This window comes from Ranitomeya imitator, chromosome 1 (genome assembly GCF_032444005.1).
Source record: "Ranitomeya imitator isolate aRanImi1 chromosome 1, aRanImi1.pri, whole genome shotgun sequence".
Classification (NCBI taxonomy): domain Eukaryota; kingdom Metazoa; phylum Chordata; class Amphibia; order Anura; family Dendrobatidae; genus Ranitomeya; species Ranitomeya imitator.
The window spans coordinates 1034061011-1034076710 of record NC_091282.1 but is presented as its reverse complement, the minus strand read 5'-3'; positions in this window follow the sequence as shown (position 1 = coordinate 1034076710).

The following is a 15700-nucleotide window of genomic DNA, read 5'->3' as shown; positions in this document are numbered from 1 at the left end:
TTATCTGCTATTTATTAAAGGCTTGCTTTTATTTTTTATGTGTTAGTTTAGACAGTGGTAGCTGTATTGTCCCCATTTTAGCGAGTATAGTACGTTTATAATTTAAATCGGTATAGTACATCCATACTTCTATATATACTTATAAGTTTCTTTCAATTAATACTTTTACACTTATCTATGTACTATATTTTATGTATCAGTATTTTCGGCATTGCCTTTTTTTGTGGCTCTGCAATTAGCATTACTATAGCAGTCACCAGCACAATGGGTTAAATGGGCAGGCTTGCAACTTTGATTGACATCTTTGGGGCTTATATGTCCGGGTGCATCGAGAGACCGGTAACCCTGATGAAGAAGGACGCCACTCCTTCGAAACGCGTCGGCTTTTGGTCTCTGCGCTGCCCCGTACTATCTTTGTGACGTCACACGCTGAGCCCTGTGCCAGCTATTTTTCCTTTCCCGCTCGTATCCAGGGACGCCACCGGCCGGGGCTCTCCCTGGCTCTACGCAGCCTCCGTACTGCTCAATTGCATTGCGGCTTATCACCTCTGCCTGCATACCTTCCCGCAAGTGTCTCCACACGCCGGATCCTCTTTCCCTGACTGGACTGCACCCACCCCGATACACGGCGTTACATCTCCTGCTGGTGAGTCCCTCCGTGTGTTCAGCAGTATCAGTGTGGCTATTAGTTCAGGCTCCGGCCCCGGTTGATTCGAGGTGGGATTGTTCTGCTATAGGTGGGGGTGTGTAGGCAAGTATAGTATGTTTTGCGTGTTTCAGTATCACATTAGCTCTTCACGGTTATAATTATTTCATCTGCTTTACCCTTTCAGCGTGGATTCAATTGCTTTTATTATTCTTGGCAAGACACAATTGTTTAAGCAGCTAAGTAAAATTTACCTGTAATTGTAAAATCTATCTGTAATTTTCAAGTGTACATGTCTGTAATTTTAAAGTGTATGTGTTATGTTAAAATGTACATGTAATTTTCAAATGTACCTGTTATATTAAAATTTACCTGTTCTATTAAAATGTACCTACCCTGTTATATTCAAATGTGTTCCATTAAAACTCACAAGTTTCCTCAAAAATACAATATACACATGTATGTTTTTTGCGGCGACACAACAATCAAAGAAAACAAAATATTTTTGAAAAAAAAAAATACAAAATGTATTAATAACTAGATGTGCATTTCCTGAAGGAAATACATGGTGCTTGAACAGCGCTGTCAGCTGCCAATGAACCTCAGCAGCAAGTCTGGCATGCAGGGCCCTGCCCCTGGGTAGCCATTTTGGCCGCTTGGTAGCCACTTTGATGTGTGGGGCCCCTTGTTAGCCACTTTGGCCCATTGGTAGCCATTTTGGCATGCAGGAATCCTTGGTAGCCACTATGGTGCACACAGCCCCTCGGTAGCCACTTTGGCCACATCCCATTATATACAGACATCACTCCTATATACAGACACCACTCCTATATACAGACACCACTCCTATATATAGACATTCCCCAATATACAGACATCACTCCTATATACAGACATCCCCTATATACAGACACCACTCCTATATACAGACACTCCCCTATATACAGACACCACTATATAAAGAGATGCCTCTATATACAGACCCCACTCCTATATATAGACTCCACTCCTGTACACAGACATCCCCCTATATACAGACTCCACTCCTATACACAGACATCCCCTATACACAGACACCACTCCTATATACAGACATCCCTCTATATACAGACATCATTCCTATATGCAGACATCCCCCTATATACAGACACCACTCCTATACACAGACATCCCCTATACACAGACACCACTCCTATATACAGACATCCCTCTATATACAGACATCATTCCTATATGCAGACATCCCTCTATATACAGACATCCCTCTATATACAGACACCACTCCTATATACAGACATCCCTCTATACACAGACATCAATCCTATATGCAGACATCCCCCTATATACAGACTCCACTCCTATACACAGACATCCCCCTATACACAGACACCACTCCTATATATAAACATTCCCCAATATACAGACATCATTCCTACGGTATATACAGACATCCCCCTATATACAGACATCATTCCTATATACAGACATCCCCTTATATACTGACACCACTCCTATACACAGACACCACTCCTATATACAGACATCCTTCTATATACAGACACCACTCATATATACAGACATCCCTCTATATACAGACATCCCCCTATATACAGACACCACTCCTATATACAGACATCCTTCTATATATAGACACCACTCATATATACAGACATCCCTCTATATACAGACACCACTCCTATATACAGACATCCCCCTATATACAGACATCATTCCTATATACAGACATCCCCCTATATACTGACACCACTCCTATACACAGACATCCCTCTATATACAGACACCACTCCTATATACAGACATCTCCCTATACATAGACATCCCCCTATATACAGACACCACTCCTATACACAGACGACCCTCTATATACAGACACCACTCCTATATACAGACATCTCCCTATACATAGACATCCCCCTATATACAGACACCACTCTTATATACAGACATCCTTCTATATACAGACACCACTCCTATACACAGATTTCCCTCTATATACAGATACCACTCCTATATACAGACATCACTTCTATATACAGACATCCCTCTATATACAGACACCACTCCTATATTCAGACATCTCTTTACATACAGACACCACTCCTATATACAGACATCTTTCTATATACAGACATCCCCTATATACAGACACCACTCCTATATACAGACATCCCCCTATATACAGACACCACTCCTATATTCAGACATCCCTCTATATACAGACACCACTCCTATATACAGACATCTTTCTATATACAGACATCCCCTATATACAGACACCACTCCTATATACAGACATCCCCTATATACAGACATCTCTCCTATATAGAGACATACCCCTATACAGTGGGGCAAAAAAGTATTTAGTCAGTCAGCAATAGTGCAAGTTCCACCACTTAAAAAGATGAGAGGCGTCTGTAATTTACATCATAGGTAGACCTCAACTATGGGGGACAAACTGAGAAAAAAAAATCCAGAAAATCACATTGTATGTTTTTTTAACATTTTATTTGCATATTATGGTGGAAAATAAGTATTTGGTCAGAAACAAACAATCAAGATTTCTGGCTCTCACAGACCTGTAACTTCTTCTTTAAGAGTCTCCTCTTTCCTCCACTCATTACCTGTAGTAATGGCACCTGTTTAAACTTGTTATCAGTATCAAAAGACACCTGTGCACACCCTCAAACAGTCTGACTCCAAACTCCACTATGGTGAAGACCAAAGAGCTGTGAAAGGACACCAGAAACAAAATTGTAGCCCTGCACCAGGCTGGGAAGACTGAATCTGCAACAGCCAACCAGCTTGGAGTGAAGAAATCAACAGTGGGAGCAATAATTAGAAAATGGAAGACATACAAGACCACTGATAATCTCCCTCGATCTGGGGCTCCACGCAAAATCCCACCCCGTGGGGTCAGAATGATCACAAGAACGGTGAGCAAAAACCCCAGAACCACGCGGGGGGACCTAGTGAATGAACTGCAGAGAGCTAGGACCAATGTAACAAGGCCTACCATAAGTAACACACTACGCCACCATGGACTCAGATCCTGCAGTGCCAGACGTGTCCCACTGCTTAAGCCAGTACATGTCCAGGCCCGTCTGAAGTTTGCTAGAGAGCATTTGGATGATCCAGAGGAGTTTTGGGAGAATGTCCTACGGTCTGATGAAACCAAACTGGAACTGTTTGGTAGAAACACAACTTGTCGTGTTTGGAGGAAAAAGAATACTGAGTTGCATCCATCAAACACCATACCTACTGTAAAGCATGGAGGTGGAAACATGATGCTTTGGGGCTGTTTCTCTGCAAAGGGGCCAGGACGACTGATCCGGGTACATGAAAGAATGAATGGGGCCATGTATCGTGAGATTTTGAGTGCAAACCTCCTTCCATCAGCAAGGGCATTGAAGATGAAACGTGGCTGGGTCTTTCAACATGACAATGATCCAAAGCACACCGCCAGGGCAACGAAGGAGTGGCTTCGTAAGAAGCATTTCAAGGTCCTGGAGTGGCCTAGCCAGCCTCCAGATCTCAACCATATAGAAAACCTTTGGAGGGAGTTGAAAGTCCGTGTTGCCAAGCGAAAAGCCAAAAACATTACTGCTCTAGAGGAGATCTGCATGGAGGAATGGGCCAACATACCAACAACAGTGTGTGGCAACCTTGTGAAGACTTACAGAAAACGTTTGACCTCTGTCATTGCCAACAAAGGATATATTACAAAGTATTGAGATGAAATTTTGTTTCTGACCAAATACTTATTTTCCACCATAATATGCAAATAAAATGTTAAAAAAACAGACAATGTGATTTTCTGGATTTTTTTTTTCTCAGTTTGTCTCTCAAGTTGAGGTCTACCTATGATGTAAATTACAGACGCCTCTCATCTTTTTAAGTGGTGGAACTTGCACTATTGCTGACTGACTAAATACTTTTTTGCCCCACTGTATACAGATATCCCCTATATACAGACAACACTCCTATATACAGACATCCCCCTATATACAGGCACCAATCCTATATATTGACATCCCCAATATACAGACATCATTCCTATATACAGACATCCCCCTATATACAGACACTGCTCCTATCTACAGATATCCCCCTATATACAAACACCACTCCTATATACAGACATCCCCCTATATACAGACACCACTCCTGTATAGACATTTCTCCTATATACAGACATTCCCTTATATACAGACATCCACTATACACAGACACCACTCCTATATACAGACATCCCCTATATACCGATATATCTCCTATATACAGACATCCCCTATATACGGACACCACTCCTATATACAGACATCGCCTTATATACAGACATCTCTCCTATATACAAACATTCCCCTATATACATCCCCTATATACAGACATCCCCCTATATACAGACATCCCTCTATATACAGATGCAAGTAAAGAAGCTGCGGAGACACCATCACGTGTTTCTCGACGCAAGCAGTGAATAGCCAGGCCTTTCCCCGGGAAGGAACAACCACGGGAAGGGCAGCATCCTATGAAGGAAAGCCACCTATGCCAAGCATGGTATCCATCCACAGACAGCTGTTTCGGGGTTTTTGCCCCTCATCAGTGTGGAGTAGGAATCTGGCTATTAGGAGCAGTGCCTAGGAAAAAGGCTATAAAGGCACAGATGATTGGACTCGGGGAGACCAAAACATCCAACACTGCGGAGACACCATCACGTGTTTCTCAACGCAGTGATTCCAGAACACTGCCCCCATCCCTTATGGGAAATATGCAGATGCAAGTAAAGAAGCTGCGGAGACACCATCACGTGTTTCTCGATGCAAGCAGTGAATAGCCAGGCCTTTCCCCGGGAAGGAACAACCACGGGAAGGGCATCATCCTATGAAGGAAAGCCACCTATGCCAAGCATGGTATCTATCCCCCTATATACAGACACCACTCCTATATAAAGACATCCCCCATATACAGACACCACTCCTATATACAGACATCCCCCTATATACAAACATTCTCCTATATACAGACATCCAACAATATACAGACACCAACCCTATAGATACAGACATCACCTAATACTGATGAGACCATCAGCTGTGTTGTGCAGAAGTCTGGTGGATACACAGCTGATAGTCCTACTGAATAGACTGTTAGAATTTGTATTATGGCAAGAAAAAAGCAGCTAAGTAAAGAAAAACGAATGTCCATCATTACTTTAAGAAATGAAGGTCAGTCAGAAAAATTGGGCAAACTTTGAAAGTGTCTCCAAGTGCAGTGGCAAAAAACCATCAAGCGCTACAAAGAAACTGGCTCACATGAGGACCGCCCCAGGAAAGGAAGACCAAGAGTCACCTCTGCTTCTGAGGATACGTTTATCCGAGTCACCAGCCTCAGAAATCGCAGGTTAACAGCAGCTCAGATTAGAGACCAGGTCAATGCCACACAGAGTTCTAGCAGCAGACCCATCTCTACAACAACTGTTAAGAACAGACTTTGTGCAGCAGGCCTTCATGGTAAAATGGCTGCTAGGAAACCACTGCTAAGGACAGGCAACAAGCAGAAGGGACTTGTTTGGCCTAAAGAACACAAGGAATGGACATTAGACCAGTGGAAATCTGTGCTTTGGTCTGATGAGTCCAAATTTGAGATCTTTGGTTCCAACCACCATGTCTTTGTGCGATGCGGAAAATGTGAACGGATGGACTCTACATGCCTGGTTCCCACCATGAAGCATGGAGGAGGAGGTGTGATGGTGTGGGGGTGCTTTGCTGGTGACACTGTTGGGGATTTATTCAAAATTGAAGGCATACTGAACCAGCATGGCTACCACAGCATCTTGCAGCAGCATGCTATTCCATCCAGGTTTGCGTTTAGTTGGACCATCATTTATTTCTCAACAGGACAATGACCACAAACACACCTCCGGGCTGTGTAAGAGCTATTTGACCAAGAAGGAGAGTGATGGGGTGCTATGCCAGATGACCTGGCCTCCACAGTCACCAGACCTGAACCCAATCGAGATGGTTTTGGGTGAGCTGGACCACAGAGTGAAGGTAAAAGAGCCATCAAGTGCTAAGCATCTCTGGGAACTCCTTCAAGATTGTTGGAAGACCATTCCCGGTGACTACCTCTTGAAGCTCATCAAGAGAATGCCAAGAGTGTGCAAAGCAGTCATCAAAGCAAAAGGTGGCTACTTTGAAGAACCTAGAATATCTACTATATAATTGTCTAAGGGTCACTTCCGTCTGTCTGTCTGTCTGTCTTTCTGTCTGTCTGTCACGTATATACAGACACCACTCCTATACACAGACATCCCCTATATACAGACACCACTCCTATATACAGACAACCCTTTATATACAGACACCACTCCTATATACAGACATCTCCCTATATATAGACATCCCCCTATATACAGACACCACTCTTATATACAGACATCCTTCTATATACAGACACCACTCCTATACACAGACTTCCCTCTATATACAGATACCACTCCTATATACAGACATCACTTCTATATACAGACATCCCTCTACATACAGACACCACTCCTATATTCAGACATCTCTCTACATACAGACACCACTCCTATATACAGACATCTTTCTATATACAGACATCCCCAATATACAAACACCACTCCTGTATAGACATTTCTCCTATATACAGACATTCCCTTATATACAGACATCCACTATATACAGACACCACTCCTATACACAGACACCACTCCTATATACAGACATCCCCTATATACCGATGTTTCTCCTATATACAGACATCCCCTATATACGGACACCACTCCTATATACAGACATCGCCCTATATACAGACATCTCTCCTATATACAAACATTCCCCTATATACATCCCCTATATACAGACATCCTTCTATATACAGACACCACTCCTATATACAGACATCCCCCTATATACAGACATCCCTCTATATACAGACACCACTCCTATATACAGACATCCCCCTATATACAGACAACACTCCTATATACAGCTATCCCTCTATTCTCTTAGATAAATTACATGGGCCATGTACATCCCCCTATATACCGATATTTCTCCTATATACAGACATCCCCTATATAAAGACACCACTCCTATATACAGACATCGCCCTATATACAGACATCTCTCCTATATACAAACATTCTCCTATATACATACATCCCCTATATGCAGACACCACTCCTATATACAGACATCCTTCTATATACAGACACCAATCCTATATACAGACATCCCCCTATATACAGACATCCCAATATATACAGACACCACTACTATATACTGACATCCCTCTATATACAGACACCACTCCTTTATACAGACATCTTTCTATATACAGACACCACTCCTATATACAGACATCCTTCTATATACAGACACCAATTCTATATACAGACATCCCCCTATATACAGACATCCCTCTATATACAGACACCACTACTATATACTGACATCCCTCTATATACAGACATCCCCCTATATACAGACACCACTCCTTTATACAGACATCTTTCTATATACAGACACCACTCCTATATAAAGACATCCCCCATATACAGACATCCCTCTATATACAGACATCCCCCTATATACAAACATTCTCCTATATACAGACATCCCCTATATACGGACACCACTCCTATATACAGACGTCGCCTTATATACAGACATCTCTCCTATATGCAAACATTCCCCTATATACATCCCCTATATACAGACATCCTTCTATATACAGACACCACTCCTATATACAGACATCCCCCTATATACAGACATCCCTCTATATACAGACATCCCTCTATATACAGACACCACTCCTATATACAGACATCCCCCTATATACAGACATCCCTCTATATACAGACATCCCTCTATATACAGACACCACTCCTTTATACAGACATCTTTCTATATACAGACACCACTCCTATATACAGACATCCTTCTATATACAGACACCAATCCTATATACAGACATCCCCCTATATACAGACACCACTACTATATACTGACATCCCTCTATATACAGACATCCCCCTATATACAGACACCACTCCTTTATACAGACATCTTTCTATATACAGACACCACTCCTATATAAAGACATCCCCCATATACAGACACCACTCCTATATACAGACATCCCCCTATATACAAACATTCTCCTATATACAGACATCCAACAATATACAGACACCAACCCTATAGATACAGACATCACCTAATACTGATGAGACCATCAGCTGTGTTGTGCAGAAGTCTGGTGGATACACAGCTGATAGTCCTACTGAATAGACTGTTAGAATTTGTATTATGGCAAGAAAAAAGCAGCTAAGTAAAGAAAAACGAATGTCCATCATTACTTTAAGAAATGAAGGTCAGTCAGAAAAATTGGGCAAACTTTGAAAGTGTCTCCAAGTGCAGTGGCAAAAAACCATCAAGCGCTACAAAGAAACTGGCTCACATGAGGACCGCCCCAGGAAAGGAAGACCAAGAGTCACCTCTGCTTCTGAGGATACGTTTATCCGAGTCACCAGCCTCAGAAATCGCAGGTTAACAGCAGCTCAGATTAGAGACCAGGTCAATGCCACACAGAGTTCTAGCAGCAGACCCATCTCTACAACAACTGTTAAGAACAGACTTTGTGCAGCAGGCCTTCATGGTAAAATGGCTGCTAGGAAACCACTGCTATGGACAGGCAACAAGCAGAAGGGACTTGTTTGGGCTAAAGAACACAAGGAATGGACATTAGACCAGTGGAAATCTGTGCTTTGGTCTGATGAGTCCAAATTTGAGATCTTTGGTTCCAACCACCGTGTCTTTGTGCGATGCGGAAAATGTGAACGGATGGACTCTACATGCCTGGTTCCCACCATGAAGCATGGAGGAGGAGGTGTGATGGTGTGGGGGTGCTTTGCTGGTGACACTGTTGGGGATTTATTCAAAATTGAAGGCATACTGAACCAGCATGGCTACCACAGCATCTTGCAGCGGCATGCTATTCCATCCAGGTTTGCGTTTAGTTGGACCATCATTTATTTCTCAACAGGACAATGACCCCAAACACACCTCCGGGCTGTGTAAGAGCTATTTGATCAAGAAGGAGAGTGATGAGGTGCTACGCCAGATGACCTGGCCTCCACAGTCACCAGACCTGAACCCAATCGAGATGGTTTTGGGTGAGCTGGACCACAGAGTGAAGGTAAAAGGACCATCAAGTGCTAAGCATCTCTGGGAACTCCTTCAAGATTGTTAGAAGACCATTCCCGGTGACTACCTCTTGAAGCTCATCAAGAGAATGCCAAGAGTGTGCAAAGCAGTCATCAAAGCAAAAGGTGGCTACTTTGAAGAACCTAGAATATCTACTATATAATTGTCTAAGGGTCACTTCCGTCTGTCTGTCTGTCTGTCTGTCTGTCTGTCACATATATACAGACACCACTCCTATACACAGACATCCCCTATATACAGACAACACTCCTATATATAGACAACCCTCTATATACAGACACCACTCCTATATACAGACATCTCCCTATATATAGACATCCCCCTATATACAGACACCACTCTTATATACAGACATCCTTCTATATACAGACACCACTCCTATACACAGACTTCCCTCTATATACAGATACCACTCCTATATACAGACATCACTTCTATATACAGACATCCCTCTACATACAGACACCACTCCTATATTCAGACATCTCTCTACATACAGACACCACTCCTATATACAGACATCTTTCTATATACAGACATCCCCTATATACAAACACCACTCCTATATACAGACATCCCCCTATATACAGACACCACTCCTATATTCAGACATCCCTCTATATACAGACACCACTCCTATATACAGACATCTTTCTATATACAGACATCCCCTATATACAGACACCACTCCTATATACAGACATCCCCTATATACAGACATCTCTCCTATATAGAGACATACCCCTATATACAGATATCCCCCTATATACAGACAACACTCCTATATACAGACATCCCCCTATATACAGGCACCAATCCTATATATTGACATCCCCAATATACAGACATCATTCCTATATACAGACATCCCCCTATATACAGACACTGCTCCTATCTACAGACATCCCCCTATATACAAACACCACTCCTATATACAGACATCCCCCTATATACAGACATCCCCCTATATACAGACTCCACTCCTGTATAGACATTTCTCCTATATACAGACATTCCCTTATATACAGATATCCACTATATACAGACACCACTCCTATACACAGACACCACTCCTATATACAGACATCCCCTATATACCGAGGTTTCTCCTATATACAGACATCCCCTATATACGGACACCACTCCTATATACAGACATCGCCCTATATACAGACATCTCTCCTATATACAAACATTCCCCTATATACATCCCCTATATACAGACATCCTTCTATATACAGACACCACTCCTATATACAGACATCCCCCTATATACAGACATCCCTCTATATACAGACATCCCTCTATATACAGACATCCCTCTATATACAGACATCCCTCTATATACAGACACCACTCCTATATACAGACATCCCCCTATATACAGACACCACTCCTATATACAGCTATCCCTCTATTCTCTTAAATAAATTACATGGGCCATGTACATCCCCCTATATACCGATATTTCTCCTATATACAGACATCCCCTATATAAAGACACCACTCCTATATACAGACATCGCCCTATATACAGACATCTCTCCTATATACAAACATTCTCCTCAGTGTCGGACTGGCCCACCGGGAGATCGGAGAATCCTCCGGTGGGCCCTCCCCCCAGAGGGCCCTCCCCCTCACCAGACTCCTGCTCTGTCCTGGATTTTAGCGCATTATTAGTGCCTGCCTGCACCCAGCAGTGAGTGTTATTCCATACCTGGTGCCGGTCGCCTGCACTGCTCAGTAACATGTGCTGTGAGGTGAGAGCTTTCTCATCACCTGCTACGGCTTCTACTGATATCTGGGCGCCGCTCTCTCAGCTGCGCAGTGATGCTCATGAGATCAATAGAAGCGGCAGCAGCAGGTGATAGAAAGCTCTCACATCACCTGGCTGTTACTGAGCACTGCAGGCGGCCGGCACCGGGTATAGAATAACCCGCACAGCACAGAGCCACAGGCTGTGAGACACTGCACACAGCGTCTAGAACGGAGTTGATTTTTTGAGGGCATGATGTCACTGGAAGGGGCGGGGCCTCCATCAGACCAGTGACCTGATAACAGGAAGCAGCGCTGTGCTGACTGTGGCTGCTGGAGCCCTGTGACTACTAGAGGACCGAGGGGGCTGCACTATGGAACTGTGTGAGGAGAGGAATGAGGGTCTGCACAATGGACCCTCACACAGATAGAAATGAAGACCCAGGACTCAGTGTGAGTGGTCAGAGGATGAATTTATTTGATGTAACTTGAAAGGGGCTGTGTGGAGAAGGAGGGATGATGAGGGGGCTGTGTGGAAAAGGAGGGATGATGGGGGGGGGCTGTGTGGAGAAGGAGAGATGAGGGGCTGTGTGGAGAAGGAGGGACGATGAGGGGGCTGTGTGGAGAAGGAGGGATGATGAGGGGGCTGTGTGGAGAAGGAGGGATGATGAGGGGGCTGTGTGGAGAAGGAGGGATGATGAGGGGGCTGTGTGGAGAAGGAGAGATGAGGGGGCTGTGTGGAGAAGGAGGGATGATGAGGGGGATGTGTGGAGAAGGAGGGATGATGAGGGGGCTGTGTGGAGAAGGAGGGATGATGAGGGGGCTGTGTGGAGAAGGAGGGATGATGAGGGGGCTGTGTGGAGAAGGAGGGATGATGAGGGGGCTGTGTGGAGAAGGAGGGATGATGAGGGGGATGTGTGGAGAAGGAGGGATGATGAGGGGGCTGTGTGGAGAAGGAGGGATGATGAGGGGGCTGTGTGGAGGAGGGATGATGAGGGGGCTGTGTGGAGGAGGGATGATTAGGGGGCTGTGTGGAGAAGGAGGAATGATTAGGGGGCTGTGTGGAGGAGGGATGATTAGGGGGCTGTGTGGAGGAGGGATGATTAGGGGGCTGTGTGGAGAAGGAGGAATGATTAGGGGGCTGTGTGGAGAAGGAAAGACGATGAGGGGCTGTGTGGAAAAGGAGGGATGATGAGCTTTGTGGAAAAGGGGGGGTGATGAGGGGGCTGTGTGGAGAAGGAGGGACCATGAGGGGCTGTGTGGAAAAGGGATGATGAGCTTTGTGGAAAAGGGGGGGTGATGAGGAGGCTGTGTGGAGAAGGAGGGACGATGAGGGGCTGTGTGGAAAAGGGGGGGATGATGAGGGGGCTGTGTGGAGAAGGAGGGAGGATGAGGGGCTGTGTGGAAAAGGGGGGATGATGAGGTTTGTGGAAAAAGAGGTGATCCGGGGCTGTGTGGAGAAGAGGGGGGAGTGAGAAAAAGCCCATTGGTGAGTTCACCGCCTCTGCACTGTGGGACTTTCTCACTGTGCTAGTGGGGATCTCACCAAGGTCACCGCAGTTCAGGGGCCTGGCTGAGAACATAGCCTCAGTGACTTGCCATAACCTCGATGAGGTTAGCCGACGCCAGTGACCGGAGGTAAACTTTATACCTCCGATCACAGCTGTGGGCTCGCATCATTTGACAGCGTGTGAACATCAGCTGTCTGACTGGCGGTAATTATTTTACCGCCGATCAGAAGCAGTGTTTGCCGCTCTGTCTTGCATCTGACAGAGTGGTAAACACTGAATGAATAGGGTCCAGGTACTGTTCTGGTACCCGAACCTGGACTCATTTTTAACTGTTCGGCCGGACCCGAACATCTAGGGGTCCGCTCATCTGTAATCCTGTGTCTAGTGTGTGACTGGTGTATGTATGGTGCGTGAGTGTGTCATGTGGCTAGCGTGTGACTGGTGTGTGTGTCACATGTATGTATCCTGTGACTAGCATGTGACTGGTGTGTATGTGTCGTGTCTATTGTGTGTATGTGGCACATGTCTAAATAATAAAATCTTTCTGTGCTTATAGAATATCATTGTTCTAGGTTTTACATAAAATTATCTGCTGGCGGTAAGGGTGCTTAACTAGATGGAAACTAAGGCTACTTTCACACTTCCATCTTCAAAATCTGCACAGGATCCATCAAGACGTTGAAATGATGGATCCTGTGCAGATTGTGGAAAACGTGTGCACTGGGCCCGTCTTTTTGACAGACCCGTCGAGGCTATGTGCGCCTGTTGTGTATGCGTCTTCGCAGCGGTTTTCCGCTGCGAAAACGCATACACAACACAAACCAGGTTAAAAAAAAAAATTAAAAAATCGCAGTGTTCTCACCTACCGGCGTTCCCACGCAGCGATGCTCTTGGTAGCTAGCGTTACTAGTAATACACTGCGAAATCTCGCGAGAAGTCACAATGTATTACTAGGAACGCTTGCTGCCGGGAGCATTGGTGACGCTGCGTGGGAACGCCGGTAGGTAAGAATACTGTGATTTTTTTATTTTTTAAATTATTTTTAACATTATATCTTGTTACTATTGATGCTGCATAGGCAGCATCAATAGTAAAAAGAGAGAGCGAGCAAGAGAGAATTTCCCTGACGGGAAATTCTTCCACGCATGCTCTCTTTGAAAAGATGGGACCTGTCGCTGGATTCCTGCTTTTCACAGGCATCGACGCATCCTGCGCCCATAGGCTTCAATTGTAGCCAGTGACAGGCAGCGATGCATCCTGCGCCCATAGGCTTCCATTGTAGCCAGTGACAGGCAGCGATGCATCCTGCGCCCATAGGCTTCCATTGTAGCCAGTGACAGGCAGCGCAGGATGCGTCGCTGACTGATTTTCCGATGTGCAGAAAAAACGTTCCTCTGAACGTTTTCTCTGCCCGACGGACCGTATTTTTTATGCAGGATCCAGTGAAAAAGGGAAGACTCTGCAGCTAGTACCCCTTAGGGCAGTCCCACACGTCCAGATAATTCCAGTACCGGTAAAATCGGTACCGGAATTATCCGTGTCTGTGTGCCCGTGTGTTTCTGTGGCACATCAGTGTGGCACACGTGTGCCGCCCGTGTGCCCACTGGGTACCACATGCACCGTGCAGGAGACAGCGCTAAAGTTTAGCGCTGTCCCCTGCATCTGGTGCTGAAGCCCCATTCATATCTTCCCTGCAGCAGCGTTTGCTGTAGAGAAGATATGAATATTCCTTTTTTTTTGGTTTCTCGTGTTTAAAATAAATATCTATGTGCCCTATGGGAGGTGGAGCCGCATATTCATGACTGTAATCGGCGGCCCCACGTGACCGCTCATACAGTAAAAGGTGCGGCCAGGACAGGAAGCAGCGCCAGCCAGTGAGGGAGCCGGGTGAGTATTTTTAAGGGACACTGTCACCTGAATTTGGAGGGAACAATCTTCAGCCATGGAGGCGGGGTTTTTGGGTGTTTGATTCACCCTTTCCTTACCCGCTGGCTGCATGCTGGCTGCAATATTGGATTGAAGTTCATTCTCTGTCCTCCATAGTACACGCCTGCGCAAGGCAAGATTGCACCTAGTGCAGGCATGTACTACGGAGGACAGAGAATGAACTTCAATATTGCAGCCAGCATGCAGCCAGCGGGTAAGGAAAGGGTGAATCAAACACCCAAAAACCCCGCCTCCATGGCTGAAGATTCTTCCCTCCAAATTCAGGTGACAGTGTCCCTTTAAGAACAGCGGGCGGGCACACAGAGGGTGGGGGGGGCACATGGATATATATTTTAAACATGAGAAACAAAAAAAAAAAAGGATTATTCATATCTTCTCTACAGCAAACGCTGCTGCAGGGAAGATATAAATGGGGCTTCAGCACCAGTGGGGGGGACAGCGCTTACTGTAGCGCTGTCTCCTGCACGGCACACGGACTGCACACGGACAACGTCCGTGTGCGGTACGTGTTTTACACGGACCCATTGACTTTGATGGGTCCGTGTAATACGTGCGCTCCCACG